Genomic DNA, 8,193 nt, shown 5'->3' on the forward strand with positions numbered 1-8,193 from the left:
ATTCTAGGCTAGGACAAAAGGACAGTTGGATCCCTTGTTCTGGAAGAAGCCAGCAGCTACACCATGAGCAGCCCCGTAATGAGGCTTAGGTGGACAGGAACTGAGACTTGCCATCCCCATGAGTTAACAACCTTGAAAATGAATCTTCTTCCTGCTCCAGTCAAGCCTTCAGATACATGCATCCCCAGCTGACATCTGTCTAAATCTCACGAGAACTGCGAGACAGTACACCCAATTAAAGCCACTCCCCAATTCCTTAACCACAGAAAATATGAAAGACAGTAAATGTGATTACTGGTTTATGCCACTGAGTTTTGGGTTATTTCTTAGAGAACAATAGAGAGTTAATATAGACATTGGTACTGTCACTCTAATAAAACCCCCCAAATCTAAGAGTGACTTTGGGACTGAGAAAGTAGGGAAAAGCTAGAACATCTTAAGGAGACTTTTAGTGAAAGGCCAAAGACCTTGGTGCTACTACTAACAACCTTGTGGCCCTTGAGGAGGCTGCCACGGAGGTGGAAAGTGAGGAGAATATGATTGTGGAGACTGGTGAAAAGAGAATCCCTGTTATATGGTGGCCAGAAGTTGAGAGGCATGGTCGATGGCCATGATACTGTGGTATCCTGGGAACTAGAGAAGGCCCTGCATCAGCTGGATGATTAAACTAAGAATCTTTGGGGCAGGATGTTGCAGGTGCCATCTGGCTTCCTTTTGCAGTTTGTTGCACAACATAAGAGAGAGAGAGAAGTTAAAGGAAAAGTTGTTAAACACGAGGGAACTGCTAGGTTTGAAAGTGCCCATCTCTTCAAATAGCAGACAAGGCTAAAATTAAGAAATGGCTTCAGGAAAAAATAAAATCCAAAGAACTGTTAGGAAAGCATGGCCTTAAGATGAAACCAGGCATGGACGGGAGTGACGTCATCAAGATGGCAACACAATGGCTCCCAAATGCGGCCTTCCTCCCGAGAACAACTAGCGACTATCCATAGGCAAGACACTGCTTGAAAATCCAGGACATGAGGGTAGGGTTGAAGCATCCTCCTTACCCCCGGAACACAGAGACTGAAAAGGGATTGCACTAGAAGGGTAAGAAGAGCAGTTACACTCTGACGGCATCACCCATCCACAGGCCAGCCCCGGGATGCGCTTAGAGGCACCCCTCTTCTTCCCCTCCCCTCAGGCTGATGGTTTCTCTGGTGGGAAAAATAAAAGAGCCCAAGATGAACATCTAGATCTCCCGGCATTGTGGGATGTTTCCTGCAGGGCCCACTTGGGTCTTGCCTCACAAGGATCACAGGGGAAATCTGTGAGGTTTGATCCCTGGGGATGGGACTGAGATGGAGGGGTTGGGGTAGAGTTTATAGCAACTAGTGCTCAGACCTTGGATGACTGCATTCTTCTTGCAGGAGCGAGTAAGGAGGCATGCAGCCAGTGGCTCTGCCCATCTGCAGAGCTGAGCTGGTGGCCCTGTCTGGCCAGGGAGCAGCTCAGCTGGATTATGTCCACCGTAAATGAGCCATATACACCTGGGAGCTTGTTCAGTCCTTCTGCCTTGTCAGGGAAGTGAGCTCAAAGCCCTGCCTAGTACTGAATACAGCCCTCTGTCCTGCCAGAGCAGGAAGCCTAACCAGAGTACCTGGGACACTGCATAGACGATCCTTCAGCCCCAATATATAGTAGTAGCAGCTGCACAGAGAGCCCAGCCAGTGGCTCTTCTGATCTCCAGAGCCAAGCCAGGGGCCTGTTAGGTCAGCAAACTTGGTGGCAAGTTCTGCCTGATTCAAGTACCCATCCAACAAGCCATACCAGCCTCGGACCCTGTTCTGTCACTACACCCAGACAGGGAAGCAAATTCAAAGCCTGCGTACTGCAGAACAGAGCTCACAGTCCTACCTAAGCAGGAATCCTAATCAGAGGACCCGAGGAGCTATGTAGCCCAGCCTACATGCTCTAACCCAGGAGCCAGCTCAGCAGATGGATGAGAAGGATATGTGGTTGGAGAGAGTTTTAAAATGTTTTTTAACATTTAAAACCATAATTTTTATTATGAAAGTTTTAAAATGTTTTAGCCCACTAATTTTACACCAGTTTTTTTTTTTTAATTCTTGTGCTCCTCCCCTTCCTTTCTGTTTTATAAGAGATGTGGTTTGCCATTATCCCAGAATAAAGGAATTAGGAGGTAGTTTATCAGGGTTACTCACTGTGTTCAAGTCTTTTTACCTACTGGGGTCATCTTTCTCTTTAAATCTCGACCAGGTCCAACAGTCCCAAGGAACAGGGCTGACTCCCTGCTTGGCTTGCGATCAGCCTGTGCCCTACACCCAGAACACTTCCAAAAACCCTCCTGATGCCAGTCTCCACTTAGTTTAGGGCCCCCGAAGATTTGTGACCTAGGTCCGGATGTTTGGCTTGGATCTGGCCCCTGACCCCTGCACTACACTTTCTTCTAGAGCTGCTCTGACACTTCCCTTGAGGATCCCAGCCACTGTGACCCCCGTGCCCACTGATGATTGGTGACAACCCCTCTTGGGTTGACAAGGAGTCCTGGCCCTTGCCCTGCTCTGTTTCTGGTTGCAGTTTGGCTTCTGGTTCCAGACTGACTTTTAGTTCCAGGCTGGGTCCTGGGTAGTGATCAGACTTCACTCAGGAACAGCCGTTGAGGGACTGAGGCTCATTTCTGGGAAGGTAAGGATGTTCTCAAACCTGACTGCAGATGAGACAGCAGTTACTGGACAGAGCGCCCGTCTCCACCCCACCCCACAGTTTCCTGGAGAAATTCTAAGAGAGTCAGTTTGAGCTCCTGCTACTGGCGCTCAGATCCTGGGATCTTCCTATGGTGGGGAGCAACCAGTTTGAGTAAAACTGGTTTGTGGTGTGTCTGTCCTCTCGGGAGCTAAGTTAATACAAGAAACACTTCTTAAAGGTGCATAAAATGCGTACAGGTTCTACAGGACTCACAATTTATAGGGGGAATTTGGCTTGTTCACAGACACAAATACACACACCCACACACCCACATACAAATAAATTCCAACTGGCAGTTTTTACCTTTCAGGGGGTTATCCAGCAGCATAGTTCTTAGGTAAGGTTTTTGTGAACCTGTTCACCTAATTTAGATATTTTCATTCCCTAATTACAAAAGTAATTGGTGCATACATTCTCCTTGTAAAAAGTTAGAATTACATAAAATGAAAAATGGGTGTTCATCCTAACAAACCATTTTTTTGCATTTGCACATTTCAAAAAATACATGTAAGTATATGTTTTTCATAAATGTTATATACTCTTTGTGTATGCAAATTTCATTTTTCATAATACATCAAAGGATCTTAACATGTCTGTGCATATGGGTATCTTATTCTTTTGAACTGTTCTCTAATCTTCCAGTGTATGAGTGAAACATAAATTAGTCATAACCCTATTGATCTGTGGGTTGTTTAGAGTCTTTTCTGTTACACGCAGAAACTGTGATAAAGAGCATTGTTGTAAATAATGCTAAGTGAGTGAATGTCTTTTATTCAGAACACAAGATCCATATCTGTGAGATAATTTTCTAGAAGTAGATTTACTGGGCCAGAGGATATCCCCTTTCAAATTCCTAGAGCTATTGATAAACTAATATGCTTAGAGTTTATCAATTTACACCCCCAAAAGCAGTGTATGAGGTTTTGTTTTGACATAGCCTATACCAGAATGTCAGTAAATCATTTGATTTGTGTCATTGGTATCTTATTTTGGTTTTATTTTTATATTATTGCTTAGAATCATCATATTTCCTCTGGGTGAGCTCTCAACCATTTTTCTGGTTTACCTTTTGGACTGTTGGGATTTTCTTCTTGATTTATGAGAACCATTCATATGTTAAAGAAAGGATCACTTTTACCTTTTTTTGAGTCATACGTTCTTCCCTCCACCCACCCACACCTGCCACCTTTGTTGGTGACCATGGCACATGTTTGTAGGTGAATTAACTAACACTTTGCTTTTATGAGTTCTAGATTTTGTGTCGTAATAGACAGACTTTGTGATTATAATTAACTACTTCATAAAAAATTTAAATAACCATCTGGAATTTATTTTAGTGTAGTGTAAGAGGTTAAGAATCAATGACATTGAGTGCTTGCTGTTAAGCAAAAATTGTGCTGTCTTTCCATAATCTGGAATGGCAATTGAAACTTGGGTGCCCACTCAAGGACTACATATTCTAGTCCCTTTGGTCTACATGTGTAGCCATGTGGCCTGGTAATCAAGTACATAATTTAAGCAGAGGTAATGTGTATCACTTATAGGCCAAGACCTTTAAGAAGTTCTCTGTTCTGCCATCTAGACTGAGGCAACAGAGGAACCCATTTAAATTGTGGCACTGTAAGTTGGTAGGAAATTTGGGTCCCTGAACTACCATGGTCAAGATAGCTACTCACTGACTAGGAAAATCTACTGTGATTCTCACATGAGTGAGAAACATTCTTCCATTGGGATAAGCCACTAAAATGTTGGGCCATATTATTAAAGTGGCTAGTATGGCTTTACCAATAAAGTATCCAGTGAAGAGATACTAGCTGTCCCTAACTACTGGTGTCTGAGCACACTTCATTTTATTCAGTGAGCACTCTGCCAACTGTCAGTGGAAGGGAAGTGTTAGTTACATAGCATTTGTAAAGGATCTGGAAGAGGGGTGATTTATCATGGGTGATTTTCAGAGTTAACCACAGGTTAAAGTGAGAATTCTATTCAGTGCCCCTGTGTCATCCACATCACTAGACCAGGAAGAATCTGAAAGTAAAAAGCAGAAGTATATCAAACCAATCCAGGCTTATTTTAATTAAACTATTAATAACAATAATACTTCATATAAAATAAGACATTCAAATTTAAATTAGGTGGTATACCAGGACAGTAGTGGAAAACCAGTTTTGGCTGCTGGAGATAGAATTAACAATCACATAGAAAACGTAATAATAACCTATACTAAGCAAAATAGGCTTTGTTTGTAAGTATGAATGGAAAATCGAAGATTACATCTGAGGAATACATGCAGAAGGAACAAGATGAGCTAATAAAATACCTGAAGTACGTGAACAACAAATATTTGCTGATAAAGTGGACATTGAATTTAAAAATATTCAAGCATGACAGTATGTACTTTTTCCTCTTAACTGTCCAACATCAGCCAAATTTTACAAATGCTTGACTCTTTGAAAAACTACTTTGAAAATCAATCTAGTGCCCTACAATGGTATTGGACTGGTTTGTGAATGAGTCCTCTATTTGTTCTTGTTGCAATTTGTTCAAAATCAGTTGTGATCTTTAATCAAGTGTTCAATGAAGGGAAGACCCAAGAAACGTAAAGCTTTGAAGCCTTTAGCAAATTGGAATTATTGAAAACAAAGTGTGTGAATAGGAAGCCATTGAATTTGTCACTACAAAAGCCAGGAAGGAAATGAACAAATCAAACAAGGAGAGCTCAAACAATGTATCTGATTTAATTTTGCAATTTTATAATTGTATTTTGTAATTTCTTAACTTGGGAGAAGAATTTTTTGATGAGCTTCTGTTTGGGAGATACATTTACATTCTGTAATGAATGGAATGAAATTGAAAAGACCTATTATTTTGCAACATCTCCAATTGTTGGCCAAGTACTGAAGATAATCAGAGATAGAATTTATTTGATGAATTTTGTGTTATAAAATATTTTCTAAGAATGATAATCTCAATGAAATAAAAAGAGACAGTAGATGAACATATATTGACTGAATTATTTAAATATTTCCATACACAAAAGCATTATTAATAACCTTCATAGGGTAGACTATTCCTGAGCTTACCAGGAACCTACCATATGTAGAAAGACTGTTTTTTTTTTTTTTCAATAAAATATGGGCTAAAGAGAAGAGTCTATTGAAGGTGTCAACAAATTCAAATTTATTAATGACAAAATGCAAACTTGAAGAATATTACAATATTATGCACCAGCTAAAAATACCAAGAGCATATTTGTAATTAGAGTCCCAGCAAGAGAGGATAGAGACAATGTGGCAGAAAAATATTTCAAGAAATAAAGGCTAAAATATTTCCAAATATGATAGAAAATATCAAGCTACAAGTCCTAAAAGCTCAAGATACCCAAAGAAGGTTGAATAGAAAAAAACACCACACACAACCACATCATAGTCAAATTGCTAAAAACAAGTAACAAAGGAAAATATTAAAAGCAGCTAGTGAAAGAAAAAGACATATTCCATAGAGAAGAATGGTATAACAATGGAAACTGGATTCAAATCAAATAGACAATGCAATGACATTTTTAAAGTGCTGAAAAAAACCCTCTCAACCTAGAATTCTAAATCCAGTTAAAGTATTCTTTAACAAAAAAGTGAAGAGAAGGCAAAGGCATGATAATTTGGTCCATGATCAAAGAAGAAATCATAAGAGAAATGGGAACTTATTTTGAAAGGAATGTTAAGGAACACCCATTGTATGAAAATTTGTGGATACAGTTGTAAGAAGGATATTTATAGCATTAAATGCTTTCTTAGAAGAATAAAGGTTTAAAATCAAGCTACTACCTTAAAGAGCTGGAAAATGAAGAGAAAATTAAACTCAAGTAGAAAACAAGAAGGAGCAAAGAATAGAAGGCAGTGAAGCAGCAAATAGAGAAATAAAAGAAGAAATTAATAAAGTCAACAGTTGGTTCTTAGAAAAATTTAATGAAATTGATAATTCCTTGATCAAGAAATAAAGGGATATAAGACAAATTACCAATATCAAGAATTGCACAGGGGACATCACTAGAGACATCAAAATGATAATAAGAAAATTATCCATTGTCCATTTAGCTAAAAGGGATAATTAAAACATACCAAAATGATCCAAGGAGAAAACATCTGAATGTCCTTATATTTGTTAAAGAAAGTGAATTTTAAATTAAAAAAACTTTCCAGCAGCCCCCAGTTTGTTTTGTGAGATTAAGAGTCATTTATGGCTGGGGGGAGGTGGGATTGGGGGAGGGGGAGCGGGCTATGGACATTGGGGAGGGGAGGCGAACCATAAGAGACTATGGACTCTGAAAAACAACCTGAGGGTTTTGAAGGGTCAGGGGTGGGAGGTTGGGGGAACAGGTGGTGGGTGATGGGGAGGGCACGTTTTGCATGGAGCACTGGGTGTTGTGCAAAAAGAATGAATACTGTTACGCTGAAAAAATAAATAAAAAGGGAAAAAAAAATTTAAAAAAAAAAAAAAACTTTCCAGAAAATCTCTATGCCCAGTTAACGTCACTGGTGAATTCTACTAAACATTTAAGTAAGAAATTGTATCAACCATCCATCATATATTTCAGAAAATAGAAGAGGAATATTTACCAGCTCATTTCCTGAGGGAAGCATAACCCTGCTATCAAAACCTGAAGAAGGAATTATGAGAAAAGGGAAATGCAGACCAATATCCCTCACGATCACAGGAACAAATATCACTGAAAAAATGACAAAACAAAGACAGTAATACATGGTAACACTAATATGCCATGACCTAATGTGAGTCATCTTAGGAGTGCAAGGTTGATGAATGCACTAAAAAGTCATTCAACATAAATTGTCACGTTCATAGATTAAAATAGAAAAAAATGATAATAGGTGGACAAAAATTATTTGATAGAATTCAATATGCATCCATGGTAAAATATCTCAACACACTAGAAGGTAAAGGGAACTTCCCCAATCTGGTAGAAACAGCTATGACGTACCTCCAGGTAATCATCATATTTAGTGATGAAATATTGAACATTTCAGAGTTGGGAACATGGCAATGAGATCTGCCTTTAGTGTGTTTTCCCACACTTTACTGGATGTTTTAAGCCAGTGCAATAAGTCAAGTAAGAGAGAAAGATTATATGGGAAGAAATAAAATGGCCTTTATGTGTCCTTTACATAACTTCACAGATAAAAACTGCTAAAGAAACTACAAGGATCGACAAGAACTAATAAATGAACCTAACAAGGTTACACAATATAACTTAGGTATACCTAAATCAATTGTATTTTTATAAAGTAGTAGTAACAACAACATGGAAAAGGAATTTTAATTTATTTACAAGCCATAAAGATGAAAATGCTTGGAAGTAAATCTATCTAAATCCATAAGGTAGTCCTGAGGAAAATTAAAGAAGACACAAATAAATGGAGAGATAAACCA

Source organism: Meles meles, chromosome 7 (genome assembly GCF_922984935.1).
Source record: "Meles meles chromosome 7, mMelMel3.1 paternal haplotype, whole genome shotgun sequence".
In the NCBI taxonomy this organism is placed as follows: Eukaryota; Metazoa; Chordata; class Mammalia; order Carnivora; family Mustelidae; genus Meles; species Meles meles.